At 35.3% G+C, this 20,258-nt stretch overlaps 7 non-coding genes across 7 annotated transcripts; all 7 read left to right on the forward strand.

Moving 5' to 3' along the window:
* Positions 1 to 384: 384 nt before the first annotated feature.
* On the forward strand, positions 385 to 457 carry Trnaf-gaa (transfer RNA phenylalanine (anticodon GAA)). The gene has a single exon. It is a non-coding gene; the product is annotated as a tRNA-Phe (tRNA).
* A 2,930-nt stretch (positions 458 to 3,387) lies between these two features.
* Trnaf-gaa (transfer RNA phenylalanine (anticodon GAA)) lies at positions 3,388 to 3,460 on the forward strand. Its single transcript has one exon. It is a non-coding gene; the product is annotated as a tRNA-Phe (tRNA).
* Positions 3,461 to 6,392: 2,932 nt separating this feature from the next.
* Trnaf-gaa (transfer RNA phenylalanine (anticodon GAA)) lies at positions 6,393 to 6,465 on the forward strand. The gene has a single exon. It is a non-coding gene; the product is annotated as a tRNA-Phe (tRNA).
* Positions 6,466 to 9,404: 2,939 nt separating this feature from the next.
* Positions 9,405 to 9,477, forward strand: Trnaf-gaa (transfer RNA phenylalanine (anticodon GAA)). Its single transcript has one exon. It is a non-coding gene; the product is annotated as a tRNA-Phe (tRNA).
* Positions 9,478 to 12,406: 2,929 nt separating this feature from the next.
* Trnaf-gaa (transfer RNA phenylalanine (anticodon GAA)) lies at positions 12,407 to 12,479 on the forward strand. Its single transcript has one exon. It is a non-coding gene; the product is annotated as a tRNA-Phe (tRNA).
* A 2,929-nt stretch (positions 12,480 to 15,408) lies between these two features.
* Positions 15,409 to 15,481, forward strand: Trnaf-gaa (transfer RNA phenylalanine (anticodon GAA)). The gene has a single exon. It is a non-coding gene; the product is annotated as a tRNA-Phe (tRNA).
* A 2,937-nt stretch (positions 15,482 to 18,418) lies between these two features.
* Trnaf-gaa (transfer RNA phenylalanine (anticodon GAA)) lies at positions 18,419 to 18,491 on the forward strand. The gene has a single exon. It is a non-coding gene; the product is annotated as a tRNA-Phe (tRNA).
* The last annotated feature ends 1,767 nt before the right edge of the window (positions 18,492 to 20,258 follow it).

A 20,258-nucleotide genomic window follows, 5' to 3' on the forward strand; every position in this document is an offset into this window, starting at 1 on the left:
CACCTATGATCTTTATTGTGGAGAATGCATTTATATTGTATATTTTAATTGACATGTATGGACAGCGCAATCGAAAATAAAGAATTCTTGTCTTATTTAAGGAGGTTTATTTTAGTGGTTGGCGTGTATGAAGATCGTTAAAGCTAGGGATGAGATTGGTGTGAATTTACTGATTTTCTTGATGCTGCCTAGCAAACTGCTTTTATAGAATTGTGAAGACACAATTGAAACACTACCATTGATGTACAGTGGTCTATAAGTGGACTTGTAGAAGTGACTGACTTATTTGATAAAGTAGATGATCAAACTTGTCAGTGATGTGGATTTGGTGCGCAGTGATAAATGCAATCTCACATAGGTAAGTTGCGACAATTGTCAATGTCAGCCGGAATAGCTCAGTTGGGAGAGCGTTAGACTGAAGATCTAAAGGCCCCCGGTTCAATCCCGGGTTCCGGCACGGAACATATCCGGCGGCTGGCAGGAATTTTTGTATTTTCCTTCAAAAGCCTGTTTTCATTTTAAAACTCGTTTAAACCATTTTAACAAATAAATATTTTTTAAAAGATTAAAAAGGAAATAAAACAAACTTCCGACAAAACTCACTTTCACACTTTTGTTATCTCTATTATCGTTAGGTTCCTCCTCCTCCCTCCCCTCTCTCTCTCTCTCTCTCTCTCTCTCTCTCAACAAAGTAAGAAATTGTTTTGAACCTTGTGAAGTGAGATGCAGAGTTTCATGTTTCCCACGCATATGCATGTTGTGAAGTAGTATAAAATAAAATGTAAAATAGAAAAATAAATCTGGCGGAAAGTTTGATACGATTACAATCAAGAATTCCTTAAGAGTTACAGCGTATGATAATTAAGCTTATCGATTGCAAATATTGTAAAATATTACTGCAATCGCCCATATTTGGTTTAAATTTGATTCTCAAACGTTCGATCGGAAATTCCGTTTAATATTATGTTTGCGTTTTCAACTGGTATAATTGTGAAGGTGCCATGTGAGTGGATTCCATGGCGTGAAAGAATATATATCTAAACATCTATTCGTGTAATACATATGTAAACATGGAAGAATTTTACTTTGTATGATTATGCTGATAGCATGGACTATCGATTTTCTGATTTGAAACGCCTCTTGTGCAATTGTTCTTAGCTAAAGGACATTTATCCTTGCAACTAGAGACTCACATAAACATGCATAGACATAATATATTGAATGAAGATCGCTCTTTCCTAAATGTGCTTGATTTCCGGCCGAGTCATACCAAAGACGTAACAAAATTATAGTACTAACCTCTGCTTGGCATAGCGCTCAGCTTAAGATTTTAGTAATAGGACTGGTCGGCTTGGTGTCACGATAATGTGACTGGGTGGAACATCATGCTACATGTCTGCGACATGATGCCCCCAGTGCTAGGCATCACTATAAAGAGCCACTGTAGATATCCTAGCGATATGACAAAATAATTGTTAAAGTTGCGTTTCAATTCTAAATCACACACATACACACACACACAGAGTGTACGTCTCTCTCTGTCTCTCATTAATGTGTTTCATTTTCATGGAAGTATTTTGCACAGAAATATGAGCATTCTTTAGAAGAATAATGTTTTCATTCAATGAGCAAATAACAAATTCTTTGGGTTTTATTATGCTGAGGAAATTGCTTGGTTTATTACAAGTGTTGGCTGTGATCATGCCTTGATAAATAAATTTGATAAAGAAATACTAAATTTCAGTTAAATGCCCATTGTAATTCATAAGAGTTTCATTTTCATTCTATATTCCATGGTAATTACTTGTATGTCAAAGCAACGACTTTGATTATGTTTCAAAGAAGCAATAGCGACGATTTACAATTATTGCGGACGCAGCTTCCTTTGATTTTGTTGTGAACCGTTCAGTATCTGAGACATTATCTTTCATTAGTGTCTTGATCACATTGAAAACTTTTCATCAGCATTGGTCTCTATAAATATTACTATCTGTTACAAAATCTAAATATTATTACAAATTATGTTACATTAAAATAGCCAAAGTGTTCATTCTTGTGAAAAACCTGTCAAAGGTAATGATCGTCGTTTGAACCTTAAAAAAATTACAATATTAGATTTAGGATAACTTTCAATAAGATGTTAATCCTTTATATGACAGCACGCACATTCCTAGTTTTACTAGCAGTAAGGCACGTGGCAAAGAGTCAAAGGCTTTATTTAGATGGACCCATTTAGACTATGACATTATTGGAGATTGTTTGAAAAGGTGCTCGAGAATCAAATACCTGCCACCATAGTTCATACTCGAGTTACCTGGTATGGCAACCAGTTTTGATTGGGGCGGGGGGGGGGGAGTACATGATCCAGTTTCTTCAATGTATTCAACGGGGTGAGGTAGGGAGGTGATCTTTATGCTTTGTTGTTTAGTCTATACTTTTAAGAAATATATCTTAAGCTGGGTGAGTGTGACGCGGGAATACAGTTGACTGAAAATGTGTTACTTCTTAACACTTTTAGTTTTGCTGGTGATGTGTTATTGGTAAGTTCTTCTGTCGCAGGTTGAAGGAAGTTATTGCAGATAAATTGACAGGTATAAATATGACATTTACATGATTTAAATCCTATTGCTGCGTATTGTACTGCGATGCTCTTTGGATAAACGTTAGTGAATGTATGAAAAGAAACATGGTTATTGACTATAATAACTGTCTTCGTCTGCTATTAAGCCTTTTGAGACGGAAGAGTGCCTCCATCATGTTTGTAAACTACAATGCATTTAGTGTTGAAGAATGAATGAGAAAGTATGTGTTTTCAATGATGAGAAGAATATCGGATAGTAAGAACTGCATTATGAAATCTTTCCGAAATTACGATATTCGTTTACATTCTCGGATTGTAGATATTTGGAACAAAGTACCCATTGAAATGTCTTACTTCATTTTGTTCTTAAGAATGCTTTTCCATTCTGTAGTTGTAGATGTGTCTATAGATTTGCACGTAAGACACCTATGATCTTTATTGTGGAGAATGCATTTATATTGTATATTTTAATTGACATGTATGGACAGCGCAATCGAAAATAAAGAATTCTTGTCTTATTTAAGGAGGTTTATTTTAGTGGTTGGCGTGTATGAAGATCGTTAAAGCTAGGGATGAGATTGGTGTGAATTTACTGCTTTTCCTGATGCTGCCTAGCAAACTGCTTTTATAGAATTGTGAAGACACAATTGAAACACTACCATTGATGTACAGTGTCTATAAGTGGACTTGTAGAAGTGACTGACTTATTTGATAAAGTAGATGATCAAACTTGTCAGTGATGTGGATTTGGTGCGCAGTGATAAATGCAATCTCACATAGGTAAGTTGCGACAATTGTCAATGTCAGCCGGAATAGCTCAGTTGGGAGAGCGTTAGACTGAAGATCTAAAGTTCCCCGGTTCAATCCCGGGTTCCGGCACGGAACATATCCGGCGGCTGGCAGGAATTTTTGTATTTTCCTTCAAAAGCCTGTTTTCATTTTAAAACTCGTTTAAACCATTTTAACAAATAAATATTTTTTAAAAGATTAAAAAGGAAATAAAACAAACTTCCGACAAAACTCACTTTCACACTTTTGTTATCTCTATTATCGTTAGGTTGCTCCTCCTCCCTCCCCCCTCTCTCTCTCTCTCTCTCTCTCTCTCTCAACAAAGTAAGAAATTGTTTTGAACCTTGTGAAGTGAGATGCAGAGTTTCCTGTTTCCCACGCATATGCATGTTGTGAAGTAGTATAAAATAAAATGTAAAATAGAAAAATAAATCTGGCGGAAAGTTTGATACGATTACAATCAAGAATTCCTTAAGATTTACAGCGTATGATAATTAAGCTTATCGATTGCAAATATTGTAAAATATTACTGCAATCGCCCATATTTGGTTTAAATTTGATTCTCAAACGTTCGATCGGAAATTCCGTTTAATATTATGTTTGCGTTTTCAACTGGTATAATTGTGAAGGTGCCATGTGAGTGGATTCCATGGCGTGAAAGAATATATATCTAAACATCTATTCGTGTAATACATATGTAAACATGGAAGAATTTTACTTTGTATGATTATGCTGATAGCATGGACTATCGATTTTCTGATTTGAAACGCCTCTTGTGCAATTGTTCTTAGCTAAAGGACATTTATCCTTGCAACTAGAGACTCACATAAACATGCATAGACATAATATATTGAATGAAGATCGCTCTTTCCTAAATGTGCTTGATTTCCGGCCGAGTCATACCAAAGACGTAACAAAATTATAGTACTAACCTCTGCTTGGCATAGCGCTCAGCTTAAGATTTTAGTAATAGGACTGGTCGGCTTGGTGTCACGATAATGTGACTGGGTGGAACATCATGCTACATGTCTGCGACATGATGCCCCCAGTGCTAGGCATCACTATAAAGAGCCACTGTAGATATCCTAGCGATATGACAAAATAATTGTTAAAGTTGCGTTTCAATTCTAAATCACACACATACACACACACACAGAGTGTACGTCTCTCTCTGTCTCTCATTAATGTGTTTCATTTTCATGGAAGTATTTTGCACAGAAATATGAGCATTCTTTAGAAGAATAATGTTTTCATTCAATGAGCAAATAACAAATTCTTTGGGTTTTATTATGCTGAGGAAATTGCTTGGTTTATTACAAGTGTTGGCTGTGATCATGCCTTGATAAATAAATTTGATAAAGAAATACTAAATTTCAGTTAAATGCCCATTGTAATTCATAAGAGTTTCATTTTCATTCTATATTCCATGGTAATTACTTGTATGTCAAAGCAACGACTTTGATTATGTTTCAAAGAAGCAATAGCGACGATTTACAATTATTGCGGACGCAGCTTCCTTTGATTTTGTTGTGAACCGTTCAGTATCTGAGACATTATCTTTCATTAGTGTCTTGATCACATTGAAAACTTTTCATCAGCATTGGTCTCTATAAATATTACTATCTGTTACAAAATCTAAATATTATTACAAATTATGTTACATTAAAATAGCCAAAGTGTTCATTCTTGTGAAAAACCTGTCAAAGGTAATGATCGTCGTTTGAACCTTAAAAAAATTACAATATTAGATTTAGGATAACTTTCAATAAGATGTTAATCCTTTATATGACAGCACGCACATTCCTAGTTTTACTAGCAGTAAGGCACGTGGCAAAGAGTCAAAGGCTTTATTTAGATGGACCCATTTAGACTATGACATTATTGGAGATTGTTTGAAAAGGTGCTCGAGAATCAAATACCTGCCACCATAGTTCATACTCGAGTTACCTGGTATGGCAACCAGTTTTGATTGGGGCGGGGGGGGGGGGAGTACATGATCCAGTTTCTTCAATGTATTCAACGGGGTGAGGTAGGGAGGTGATCTTTATCCTTTGTTGTTTAGTCTATACTTTTAAGAAATATATCTTAAGCTGGGTGAGTGTGACGCGGGAATACAGTTGACTGAAAATGTGTTACTTCTTAACACTTTTAGTTTTGCTGGTGATGTGTTATTGGTAAGTTCTTCTGTCGCAGGTTGAAGGAAGTTATTGCAGATAAATTGACAGGTATAAATATGACATTTACATGATTTAAATCCTATTGCTGCGTATTGTACTGCGATGCTCTTTGGATAAACGTTAGTGAATGTATGAAAAGAAACATGGTTATTGACTATAATAACTGTCTTCGTCTGCTATTAAGCCTTTTGAGACGGAAGAGTGCCTCCATCATGTTTGTAAACTACAATGCATTTAGTGTTGAAGAATGAATGAGAAAGTATGTGTTTTCAATGATGAGAAGAATATCGGATAGTAAGAACTGCATTATGAAATCTTTCCGAAATTACGATATTCGTTTACATTCTCGGATTGTAGATATTTGGAACAAAGTACCCATTGAAATGTCTTACTTCATTTTGTTCTTAAGAATGCTTTTCCATTCTGTAGTTGTAGATGTGTCTATAGATTTGCACGTAAGACACCTATGATCTTTATTGTGGAGAATGCATTTATATTGTATATTTTAATTGACATGTATGGACAGCGCAATCGAAAATAAAGAATTCTTGTCTTATTTAAGGAGGTTTATTTTAGTGGTTGGCGTGTATGAAGATCGTTAAAGCTAGGGATGAGATTGGTGTGAATTTACTGATTTTCTTGATGCTGCCTAGCAAACTGCTTTTATAGAATTGTGAAGACACAATTGAAACACTACCATTGATGTACAGTGGTCTATAAGTGGACTTGTAGAAGTGACTGACTTATTTGATAAAGTAGATGATCAAACTTGTCAGTGATGTGGATTTGGTGCGCAGTGATAAATGCAATCTCACATAGGTAAGTTGCGACAATTGTCAATGTCAGCCGGAATAGCTCAGTTGGGAGAGCGTTAGACTGAAGATCTAAAGGCCCCCGGTTCAATCCCGGGTTCCGGCACGGAACATATCCGGCGGCTGGCAGGAATTTTTGTATTTTCCTTCAAAAGCCTGTTTTCATTTTAAAACTCGTTTAAACCATTTTAACAAATAAATATTTTTTAAAAGATTAAAAAGGAAATAAAACAAACTTCCGACAAAACTCACTTTCACACTTTTGTTATCTCTATTATCGTTAGGTTCCTCCTCCTCCCTCCCCTCTCTCTCTCTCTCTCTCTCTCTCTCTCTCTCTCTCAACAAAGTAAGAAATTGTTTTGAACCTTGTGAAGTGAGATGCAGAGTTTCATGTTTCCCACGCATATGCATGTTGTGAAGTAGTATAAAATAAAATGTAAAATAGAAAAATAAATCTGGCGGAAAGTTTGATACGATTACAATCAAGAATTCCTTAAGAGTTACAGCGTATGATAATTAAGCTTATCGATTGCAAATATTGTAAAATATAACTGCAATCGCCCATATTTGGTTTAAATTTGATTCTCAAACGTTCGATCGGAAATTCCGTTTAATATTATGTTTGCGTTTTCAACTGGTATAATTGTGAAGGTGCCATGTGAGTGGATTCCATGGCGTGAAAGAATATATATCTAAACATCTATTCGTGTAATACATATGTAAACATGGAAGAATTTTACTTTGTATGATTATGCTGATAGCATGGACTATCGATTTTCTGATTTGAAACGCCTCTTGTGCAATTGTTCTTAGCTAAAGGACATTTATCCTTGCAACTAGAGACTCACATAAACATGCATAGACATAATACATTGAATGAAGATCTCTCTTTCCTAAATGTGCTTGATTTCTGGCCGAGTCATACCAAAGACGTAACAAAATTATAGTACTAACCTCTGCTTGGCATAGCGCTCAGCTTAAGATTTTAGTAATAGGACTGGTCGGCTTGGTGTCACGATAATGTGACTGGGTGGAACATCATGCTACATGTCTGCGACATGATGCCCCCAGTGCTAGGCATCACTATAAAGAGCCACTGTAGATATCCTAACGATATGACAAAATAATTGTTAAAGTTGCGTTTCAATTCTAAATCACACACATACACACACACACACACACAGAGTGTACGTCTCTCTCTGTCTCTCATTAATGTGTTTCATTTTCATGGAAGTATTTTGCACAGAAATATGAGCATTCTTTAGAAGAATAATGTTTTCATTCAATGAGCAAATAACAAATTCTTTGGGTTTTATTATGCTGAGGAAATTGCTTGGTTTATTACAAGTGTTGGCTGTGATCATGCCTTGATAAATAAATTTGATAAAGAAATACTAAATTTCAGTTAAATGCCCATTGTAATTCATAAGAGTTTCATTTTCATTCTATATTCCATGGTAATTACTTGTATGTCAAAGCAACGACTTTGATTATGTTTCAAAGAAGCAATAGCGACGATTTACAATTATTGCGGACGCAGCTTCCTTTGATTTTGTTGTGAACCGTTCAGTATCTGAGACATTATCTTTCATTAGTGTCTTGATCACATTGAAAACTTTTCATCAGCATTGGTCTCTATAAATATTACTATCTGTTACAAAATCTAAATATTATTACAAATTATGTTACATTAAAATAGCCAAAGTGTTCATTCTTGTGAAAAACCTGTCAAAGGTAATGATCGTCGTTTGAACCTTAAAAAAATTACAATATTAGATTTAGGATAACTTTCAATAAGATGTTAATCCTTTATATGACAGCACGCACATTCCTAGTTTTACTAGCAGTAAGGCACGTGGCAAAGAGTCAAAGGCTTTATTTAGATGGACCCATTTAGACTATGACATTATTGGAGATTGTTTGAAAAGGTGCTCGAGAATCAAATACCTGCCACCATAGTTCATACTCGAGTTACCTGGTATGGCAACCAGTTTTGATTGGGGCGGGGGGGGAGTACATGATCCAGTTTCTTCAATGTATTCAACGGGGTGAGGTAGGGAGGTGATCTTTATGCTTTGTTGTTTAGTCTATACTTTTAAGAAATATATCTTAAGCTGGGTGAGTGTGACGCGGGAATACAGTTGACTGAAAATGTGTTACTTCTTAACACTTTTAGTTTTGCTGGTGATGTGTTATTGGTAAGTTCTTCTGTCGCAGGTTGAAGGAAGTTATTGCAGATAAATTGACAGGTATAAATATGACATTTACATGATTTAAATCCTATTGCTGCGTATTGTACTGCGATGCTCTTTGGATAAACGTTAGTGAATGTATGAAAAGAAACATGGTTATTGACTATAATAACTGTCTTCGTCTGCTATTAAGCCTTTTGAGACGGAAGAGTGCCTCCATCATGTTTGTAAACTACAATGCATTTAGTGTTGAAGAATGAATGAGAAAGTATGTGTTTTCAATGATGAGAAGAATATCGGATAGTAAGAACTGCATTATGAAATCTTTCCGAAATTACGATATTCGTTTACATTCTCGGATTGTAGATATTTGGAACAAAGTACCCATTGAAATGTCTTACTTCATTTTGTTCTTAAGAATGCTTTTCCATTCTGTAGTTGTAGATGTGTCTATAGATTTGCACGTAAGACACCTATGATCTTTATTGTGGAGAATGCATTTATATTGTATATTTTAATTGACATGTATGGACAGCGCAATCGAAAATAAAGAATTCTTGTCTTATTTAAGGAGGTTTATTTTAGTGGTTGGCGTGTATGAAGATCGTTAAAGCTAGGGATGAGATTGGTGTGAATTTACTGCTTTTCCTGATGCTGCCCAGCAAACTGCTTTTATAGAATTGTGAAGACACAATTGAAACACTACCATTGATGTACAGTGTCTATAAGTGGACTTGTAGAAGTGACTGACTTATTTGATAAAGTAGATGATCAAACTTGTCAGTGATGTGGATTTGGTGCGCAGTGATAAATGCAATCTCACATAGGTAAGTTGCGACAATTGTCAATGTCAGCCGGAATAGCTCAGTTGGGAGAGCGTTAGACTGAAGATCTAAAGGTCCCCGGTTCAATCCCGGGTTCCGGCACGGAACATATCCAGCGGCTGGCAGGAATTTTTGTATTTTCCTTCAAAAGCCTGTTTTCATTTTAAAACTCGTTTAAACCATTTTAACAAATAAATATTTTTTAAAAGATTAAAAAGGAAATAAAACAAACTTCCGACAAAACTCACTTTCACACTTTTGTTATCTCTATTATCGTTAGGTTCCTCCTCCTCCCTCCCCCCCCTCTCTCTCTCTCTCTCTCTCTCTCTCAACAAAGTAAGAAATTGTTTTGAACCTTGTGAAGTGAGATGCAGAGTTTCCTGTTTCCCACGCATATGCATGTTGTGAAGTAGTATAAAATAAAATGTAAAATAGAAAAATAAATCTGGCGGAAAGTTTGATACGATTACAATCAAGAATTCCTTAAGATTTACAGCGTATGATAATTAAGCTTATCGATTGCAAATATTGTAAAATATTACTGCAATCGCCCATATTTGGTTTAAATTTGATTCTCAAACGTTCGATCGGAAATTCCGTTTAATATTATGTTTGCGTTTTCAACTGGTATAATTGTGAAGGTGCCATGTGAGTGGATTCCATGGCGTGAAAGAATATATATCTAAACATCTATTCGTGTAATACATATGTAAACATGGAAGAATTTTACTTTGTATGATTATGCTGATAGCATGGACTATCGATTTTCTGATTTGAAACGCCTCTTGTGCAATTGTTCTTAGCTAAAGGACATTTATCCTTGCAACTAGAGACTCACATAAACATGCATAGACATAATATATTGAATGAAGATCGCTCTTTCCTAAATGTGCTTGATTTCCGGCCGAGTCATACCAAAGACGTAACAAAATTATAGTACTAACCTCTGCTTGGCATAGCGCTCAGCTTAAGATTTTAGTAATAGGACTGGTCGGCTTGGTGTTACGATAATGTGACTGGGTGGAACATCATGCTACATGTCTGCGACATGATGCCCCCAGTGCTAGGCATCACTATAAAGAGCCACTGTAGATATCCTAGCGATATGACAAAATAATTGTTAAAGTTGCGTTTCAATTCTAAATCACACACATACACACACACACAGAGTGTACGTCTCTCTCTGTCTCTCATTAATGTGTTTCATTTTCATGGAAGTATTTTGCACAGAAATATGAGCATTCTTTAGAAGAATAATGTTTTCATTCAATGAGCAAATAACAAATTCTTTGGGTTTTATTATGCTGAGGAAATTGCTTGGTTTATTACAAGTGTTGGCTGTGATCATGCCTTGATAAATAAATTTGATAAAGAAATACTAAATTTCAGTTAAATGCCCATTGTAATTCATAAGAGTTTCATTTTCATTCTATATTCCATGGTAATTACTTGTATGTCAAAGCAACGACTTTGATTATGTTTCAAAGAAGCAATAGCGACGATTTACAATTATTGCGGACGCAGCTTCCTTTGATTTTGTTGTGAACCGTTCAGTATCTGAGACATTATCTTTCATTAGTGTCTTGATCACATTGAAAACTTTTCATCAGCATTGGTCTCTATAAATATTACTATCTGTTACAAAATCTAAATATTATTACAAATTATGTTACATTAAAATAGCCAAAGTGTTCATTCTTGTGAAAAACCTGTCAAAGGTAATGATCGTCGTTTGAACCTTAAAAAAATTACAATATTAGATTTAGGATAACTTTCAATAAGATGTTAATCCTTTATATGACAGCACGCACATTCCTAGTTTTACTAGCAGTAAGGCACGTGGCAAAGAGTCAAAGGCTTTATTTAGATGGACCCATTTAGACTATGACATTATTGGAGATTGTTTGAAAAGGTGCTCGAGAATCAAATACCTGCCACCATAGTTCATACTCGAGTTACCTGGTATGGCAACCAGTTTTGATTGGGGCGGGGGGGGGGAGTACATGATCCAGTTTCTTCAATGTATTCAACGGGGTGAGGTAGGGAGGTGATCTTTATGCTTTGTTGTTTAGTCTATACTTTTAAGAAATATATCTTAAGCTGGGTGAGTGTGACGCGGGAATACAGTTGACTGAAAATGTGTTACTTCTTAACACTTTTAGTTTTGCTGGTGATGTGTTATTGGTAAGTTCTTCTGTCGCAGGTTGAAGGAAGTTATTGCAGATAAATTGACAGGTATAAATATGACATTTACATGATTTAAATCCTATTGCTGCGTATTGTACTGCGATGCTCTTTGGATAAACGTTAGTGAATGTATGAAAAGAAACATGGTTATTGACTATAATAACTGTCTTCGTCTGCTATTAAGCCTTTTGAGACGGAAGAGTGCCTCCATCATGTTTGTAAACTACAATGCATTTAGTGTTGAAGAATGAATGAGAAAGTATGTGTTTTCAATGATGAGAAGAATATCGGATAGTAAGAACTGCATTATGAAATCTTTCCGAAATTACGATATTCGTTTACATTCTCGGATTGTAGATATTTGGAACAAAGTACCCATTGAAATGTCTTACTTCATTTTGTTCTTAAGAATGCTTTTCCATTCTGTAGTTGTAGATGTGTCTATAGATTTGCACGTAAGACACCTATGATCTTTATTGTGGAGAATGCATTTATATTGTATATTTTAATTGACATGTATGGACAGCGCAATCGAAAATAAAGAATTCTTGTCTTATTTAAGGAGGTTTATTTTAGTGGTTGGCGTGTATGAAGATCGTTAAAGCTAGGGATGAGATTGGTGTGAATTTACTGCTTTTCCTGATGCTGCCCAGCAAACTGCTTTTATAGAATTGTGAAGACACAATTGAAACACTACCATTGATGTACAGTGTCTATAAGTGGACTTGTAGAAGTGACTGACTTATTTGATAAAGTAGATGATCAAACTTGTCAGTGATGTGGATTTGGTGCGCAGTGATAAATGCAATCTCACATAGGTAAGTTGCGACAATTGTCAATGTCAGCCGGAATAGCTCAGTTGGGAGAGCGTTAGACTGAAGATCTAAAGGTCCCCGGTTCAATCCCGGGTTCCGGCACGGAACATATCCAGCGGCTGGCAGGAATTTTTGTATTTTCCTTCAAAAGCCTGTTTTCATTTTAAAACTCGTTTAAACCATTTTAACAAATAAATATTTTTTAAAAGATTAAAAAGGAAATAAAACAAACTTCCGACAAAACTCACTTTCACACTTTTGTTATCTCTATTATCGTTAGGTTCCTCCTCCTCCCTCCCCCCCCCTCTCTCTCTCTCTCTCTCTCTCTCAACAAAGTAAGAAATTGTTTTGAACCTTGTGAAGTGAGATGCAGAGTTTCCTGTTTCCCACGCATATGCATGTTGTGAAGTAGTATAAAATAAAATGTAAAATAGAAAAATAAATCTGGCGGAAAGTTTGATACGATTACAATCAAGAATTCCTTAAGATTTACAGCGTATGATAATTAAGCTTATCGATTGCAAATATTGTAAAATATTACTGCAATCGCCCATATTTGGTTTAAATTTGATTCTCAAACGTTCGATCGGAAATTCCGTTTAATATTATGTTTGCGTTTTCAACTGGTATAATTGTGAAGGTGCCATGTGAGTGGATTCCATGGCGTGAAAGAATATATATCTAAACATCTATTCGTGTAATACATATGTAAACATGGAAGAATTTTACTTTGTATGATTATGCTGATAGCATGGACTATCGATTTTCTGATTTGAAACGCCTCTTGTGCAATTGTTCTTAGCTAAAGGACATTTATCCTTGCAACTAGAGACTCACATAAACATGCATAGACATAATATATTGAATGAAGATCGCTCTTTCCTAAATGTGCTTGATTTCCGGCCGAGTCATACCAAAGACGTAACAAAATTATAGTACTAACCTCTGCTTGGCATAGCGCTCAGCTTAAGATTTTAGTAATAGGACTGGTCGGCTTGGTGTTACGATAATGTGACTGGGTGGAACATCATGCTACATGTCTGCGACATGATGCCCCCAGTGCTAGGCATCACTATAAAGAGCCACTGTAGATATCCTAGCGATATGACAAAATAATTGTTAAAGTTGCGTTTCAATTCTAAATCACACACATACACACACACACAGAGTGTACGTCTCTCTCTGTCTCTCATTAATGTGTTTCATTTTCATGGAAGTATTTTGCACAGAAATATGAGCATTCTTTAGAAGAATAATGTTTTCATTCAATGAGCAAATAACAAATTCTTTGGGTTTTATTATGCTGAGGAAATTGCTTGGTTTATTACAAGTGTTGGCTGTGATCATGCCTTGATAAATAAATTTGATAAAGAAATACTAAATTTCAGTTAAATGCCCATTGTAATTCATAAGAGTTTCATTTTCATTCTATATTCCATGGTAATTACTTGTATGTCAAAGCAACGACTTTGATTATGTTTCAAAGAAGCAATAGCGACGATTTACAATTATTGCGGACGCAGCTTCCTTTGATTTTGTTGTGAACCGTTCAGTATCTGAGACATTATCTTTCATTAGTGTCTTGATCACATTGAAAACTTTTCATCAGCATTGGTCTCTATAAATATTACTATCTGTTACAAAATCTAAATATTATTACAAATTATGTTACATTAAAATAGCCAAAGTGTTCATTCTTGTGAAAAACCTGTCAAAGGTAATGATCGTCGTTTGAACCTTAAAAAAATTACAATATTAGATTTAGGATAACTTTCAATAAGATGTTAATCCTTTATATGACAGCACGCACATTCCTAGTTTTACTAGCAGTAAGGCACGTGGCAAAGAGTCAAAGGCTTTATTTAGATGGACCCATTTAGACTATGACATTATTGGAGATTGTTTGAAAAGGTGCTCGAGAATCAAATACCTGCCACCATAGTTCATACTCGAGTTACCTGGTATGGCAACCAGTTTTGATTGGGGCGGGGGGGGGGAGTACATGATCCAGTTTCTTCAATGTATTCAACGGGGTGAGGTAGGGAGGTGATCTTTATCCTTTGTTGTTTAGTCTATACTTTTAAGAAATATATCTTAAGCTGGGTGAGTGTGACGCGGGAATACAGTTGACTGAAAATGTGTTACTTCTTAACACTTTTAGTTTTGCTGGTGATGTGTTATTGGTAAGTTCTTCTGTCGCAGGTTGAAGGAAGTTATTGCAGATAAATTGACAGGTATAAATATGACATTTACATGATTTAAATCCTATTGCTGCGTATTGTACTGCGATGCTCTTTGGATAAACGTTAGTGAATGTATGAAAAGAAACATGGTTATTGACTATAATAACTGTCTTCGTCTGCTATTAAGCCTTTTGAGACGGAAGAGTGCCTCCATCATGTTTGTAAACTACAATGCATTTAGTGTTGAAGAATGAATGAGAAAGTATGTGTTTTCAATGATGAGAAGAATATCGGATAGTAAGAACTGCATTATGAAATCTTTCCGAAATTACGATATTCGTTTACATTCTCGGATTGTAGATATTTGGAACAAAGTACCCATTGAAATGTCTTACTTCATTTTGTTCTTAAGAATGCTTTTCCATTCTGTAGTTGTAGATGTGTCTATAGATTTGCACGTAAGACACCTATGATCTTTATTGTGGAGAATGCATTTATATTGTATATTTTAATTGACATGTATGGACAGCGCAATCGAAAATAAAGAATTCTTGTCTTATTTAAGGAGGTTTATTTTAGTGGTTGGCGTGTATGAAGATCGTTAAAGCTAGGGATGAGATTGGTGTGAATTTACTGATTTTCTTGATGCTGCCTAGCAAACTGCTTTTATAGAATTGTGAAGACACAATTGAAACACTACCATTGATGTACAGTGGTCTATAAGTGGACTTGTAGAAGTGACTGACTTATTTGATAAAGTAGATGATCAAACTTGTCAGTGATGTGGATTTGGTGCGCAGTGATAAATGCAATCTCACATAGGTAAGTTGCGACAATTGTCAATGTCAGCCGGAATAGCTCAGTTGGGAGAGCGTTAGACTGAAGATCTAAAGGCCCCCGGTTCAATCCCGGGTTCCGGCACGGAACATATCCGGCGGCTGGCAGGAATTTTTGTATTTTCCTTCAAAAGCCTGTTTTCATTTTAAAACTCGTTTAAACCATTTTAACAAATAAATATTTTTTAAAAGATTAAAAAGGAAATAAAACAAACTTCCGACAAAACTCACTTTCACACTTTTGTTATCTCTATTATCGTTAGGTTCCTCCTCCTCCCTCCCCTCTCTCTCTCTCTCTCTCTCTCTCTCTCTCTCAACAAAGTAAGAAATTGTTTTGAACCTTGTGAAGTGAGATGCAGAGTTTCATGTTTCCCACGCATATGCATGTTGTGAAGTAGTATAAAATAAAATGTAAAATAGAAAAATAAATCTGGCGGAAAGTTTGATACGATTACAATCAAGAATTCCTTAAGAGTTACAGCGTATGATAATTAAGCTTATCGATTGCAAATATTGTAAAATATTACTGCAATCGCCCATATTTGGTTTAAATTTGATTCTCAAACGTTCGATCGGAAATTCCGTTTAATATTATGTTTGCGTTTTCAACTGGTATAATTGTGAAGGTGCCATGTGAGTGGATTCCATGGCGTGAAAGAATATATATCTAAACATCTATTCGTGTAATACATATGTAAACATGGAAGAATTTTACTTTGTATGATTATGCTGATAGCATGGACTATCGATTTTCTGATTTGAAACGCCTCTTGTGCAATTGTTCTTAGCTAAAGGACATTTATCCTTGCAACTAGAGACTCACATAAACATGCATAGACATAATACATTGAATGAAGATCTCTCTTTCCTAAATGTGCTTGATTTCTGGCCGAGTCATACCAAAGACGTAACAAAATTATAGTACTAACCTCTGCTTGGCATAGCGCTCAGCTTAAGATTTTAGTAATAGGACTGGTCGGCTTGGTGTCACGATAATGTGACTGGGTGGAACATCATGCTACATGTCTGCGACATGATGCCCCCAGTGCTAGGCATCACTATAAAGAGCCACTGTAGATATCCTAACGATATGACAAAATAATTGTTAAAGTTGCGTTTCAATTCTAAATCACACACATACACACACACACACACACAGAGTGTACGTCTCTCTCTGTCTCTCATTAATGTGTTTCATTTTCATGGAAGTATTTTGCACAGAAATATGAGCATTCTTTAGAAGAATAATGTTTTCATTCAATGAGCAAATAACAAATTCTTTGGGTTTTATTATGCTGAGGAAATTGCTTGGTTTATTACAAGTGTTGGCTGTGATCATGCCTTGATAAATAAATTTGATAAAGAAATACTAAATTTCAGTTAAATGCCCATTGTAATTCATAAGAGTTTCATTTTCATTCTATATTCCATGGTAATTACTTGTATGTCAAAGCAACGACTTTGATTATGTTTCAAAGAAGCAATAGCGACGATTTACAATTATTGCGGACGCAGCTTCCTTTGATTTTGTTGTGAACCGTTCAGTATCTGAGACATTATCTTTCATTAGTGTCTTGATCACATTGAAAACTTTTCATCAGCATCGGTCTCTATAAATATTACTATCTGTTACAAAATCTAAATATTATTACAAATTATGTTACATTAAAATAGCCAAAGTGTTCATTCTTGTGAAAAACCTGTCAAAGGTAATGATCGTCGTTTGAACCTTAAAAAAATTACAATATTAGATTTAGGATAACTTTCAATAAGATGTTAATCCTTTATATGACAGCACGCACATTCCTAGTTTTACTAGCAGTAAGGCACGTGGCAAAGAGTCAAAGGCTTTATTTAGATGGACCCATTTAGACTATGACATTATTGGAGATTGTTTGAAAAGGTGCTCGAGAATCAAATACCTGCCACCATAGTTCATACTCGAGTTACCTGGTATGGCAACCAGTTTTGATTGGGGCGGGGGGGGGAGTACATGATCCAGTTTCTTCAATGTATTCAACGGGGTGAGGTAGGGAGGTGATCTTTATCCTTTGTTGTTTAGTCTATACTTTTAAGAAATATATCTTAAGCTGGGTGAGTGTGACGCGGGAATACAGTTGACTGAAAATGTGTTACTTCTTAACACTTTTAGTTTTGCTGGTGATGTGTTATTGGTAAGTTCTTCTGTCGCAGGTTGAAGGAAGTTATTGCAGATAAATTGACAGGTATAAATATGACATTTACATGATTTAAATCCTATTGCTGCGTATTGTACTGCGATGCTCTTTGGATAAACGTTAGTGAATGTATGAAAAGAAACATGGTTATTGACTATAATAACTGTCTTCGTCTGCTATTAAGCCTTTTGAGACGGAAGAGTGCCTCCATCATGTTTGTAAACTACAATGCATTTAGTGTTGAAGAATGAATGAGAAAGTATGTGTTTTCAATGATGAGAAGAATATCGGATAGTAAGAACTGCATTATGAAATCTTTCCGAAATTACGATATTCGTTTACATTCTCGGATTGTAGATATTTGGAACAAAGTACCCATTGAAATGTCTTACTTCATTTTGTTCTTAAGAATGCTTTTCCATTCTGTAGTTGTAGATGTGTCTATAGATTTGCACGTAAGACACCTATGATCTTTATTGTGGAGAATGCATTTATATTGTATATTTTAATTGACATGTATGGACAGCGCAATCGAAAATAAAGAATTCTTGTCTTATTTAAGGAGGTTTATTTTAGTGGTTGGCGTGTATGAAGATCGTTAAAGCTAGGGATGAGATTGGTGTGAATTTACTGATTTTCTTGATGCTGCCTAGCAAACTGCTTTTATAGAATTGTGAAGACACAATTGAAACACTACCATTGATGTACAGTGGTCTATAAGTGGACTTGTAGAAGTGACTGACTTATTTGATAAAGTAGATGATCAAACTTGTCAGTGATGTGGATTTGGTGCGCAGTGATAAATGCAATCTCACATAGGTAAGTTGCGACAATTGTCAATGTCAGCCGGAATAGCTCAGTTGGGAGAGCGTTAGACTGAAGATCTAAAGGCCCCCGGTTCAATCCCGGGTTCCGGCACGGAACATATCCGGCGGCTGGCAGGAATTTTTGTATTTTCCTTCAAAAGCCTGTTTTCATTTTAAAACTCGTTTAAACCATTTTAACAAATAAATATTTTTTAAAAGATTAAAAAGGAAATAAAACAAACTTCCGACAAAACTCACTTTCACACTTTTGTTATCTCTATTATCGTTAGGTTCCTCCTCCTCCCTCCCCACTCTCTCTCTCTCTCTCTCTCTCTCTCTCTCAACAAAGTAAGAAATTGTTTTGAACCTTGTGAAGTGAGATGCAGAGTTTCCTGTTTCCCACGCATATGCATGTTGTGAAGTAGTATAAAATAAAATGTAAAATAGAAAAATAAATCTGGCGGAAAGTTTGATACGATTACAATCAAGAATTCCTTAAGAGTTACAGCGTATGATAATTAAGCTTATCGATTGCAAATATTGTAAAATATTACTGCAATCGCCCATATTTGGTTTAAATTTGATTCTCAAACGTTCGATCGGAAATTCCGTTTAATATTATGTTTGCGTTTTCAACTGGTATAATTGTGAAGGTGCCATGTGAGTGGATTCCATGGCGTGAAAGAATATATATCTAAACATCTATTCGTGTAATACATATGTAAACATGGAAGAATTTTACTTTGTATGATTATGCTGATAGCATGGACTATCGATTTTCTGATTTGAAACGCCTCTTGTGCAATTGTTCTTAGCTAAAGGACATTTATCCTTGCAACTAGAGACTCACATAAACATGCATAGACATAATACATTGAATGAAGATCTCTCTTTCCTAAATGTGCTTGATTTCTGGCCGAGTCATACCAAAGACGTAACAAAATTATAGTACTAACCTCTGCTTGGCATAGCGCTCAGCTTAAGATTTTAGTAATAGGACTGGTCGGCTTGGTGTCACGATAATGTGACTGGGTGGAACATCATGCTACATGTCTGCGACATGATGCCCCCAGTGCTAGGCATCACTATAAAGAGCCACTGTAGATATCCTAACGATATGACAAAATAATTGTTAAAGTTGCGTTTCAATTCTAAATCACACACATACACACACACACACACACAGAGTGTACGTCTCTCTCTGTCTCTCATTAATGTGTTTCATTTTCATGGAAGTATTTTGCACAGAAATATGAGCATTCTTTAGAAGAATAATGTTTTCATTCAATGAGCAAATAACAAATTCTTTGGGTTTTATTATGCTGAGGAAATTGCTTGGTTTATTACAAGTGTTGGCTGTGATCATGCCTTGATAAATAAATTTGATAAAGAAATACTAAATTTCAGTTAAATGCCCATTGTAATTCATAAGAGTTTCATTTTCATTCTATATTCCATGGTAATTACTTGTATGTCAAAGCAACGACTTTGATTATGTTTCAAAGAAGCAATAGCGACGATTTACAATTATTGCGGACGCAGCTTCCTTTGATTTTGTTGTGAACCGTTCAGTATCTGAGACATTATCTTTCATTAGTGTCTTGATCACATTGAAAACTTTTCATCAGCATTGGTCTCTATAAATATTACTATCTGTTACAAAATCTAAATATTATTACAAATTATGTTACATTAAAATAGCCCAAGTGTTCATTCTTGTGAAAAACCTGTCAAAGGTAATGATCGTCGTTTGAACCTTAAAAAAATTACAATATTAGATTTAGGATAACTTTCAATAAGATGTTAATCCTTTATATGACAGCACGCACATTCCTAGTTTTACTAGCAGTAAGGCACGTGGCAAAGAGTCAAAGGCTTT

This window comes from Sinohyriopsis cumingii, chromosome 9, assembly GCF_028554795.1.
Source record: "Sinohyriopsis cumingii isolate HCF-2022 chromosome 9, ASM2855479v2, whole genome shotgun sequence".
NCBI classification, from domain to species: domain Eukaryota; kingdom Metazoa; phylum Mollusca; class Bivalvia; order Unionida; family Unionidae; genus Sinohyriopsis; species Sinohyriopsis cumingii.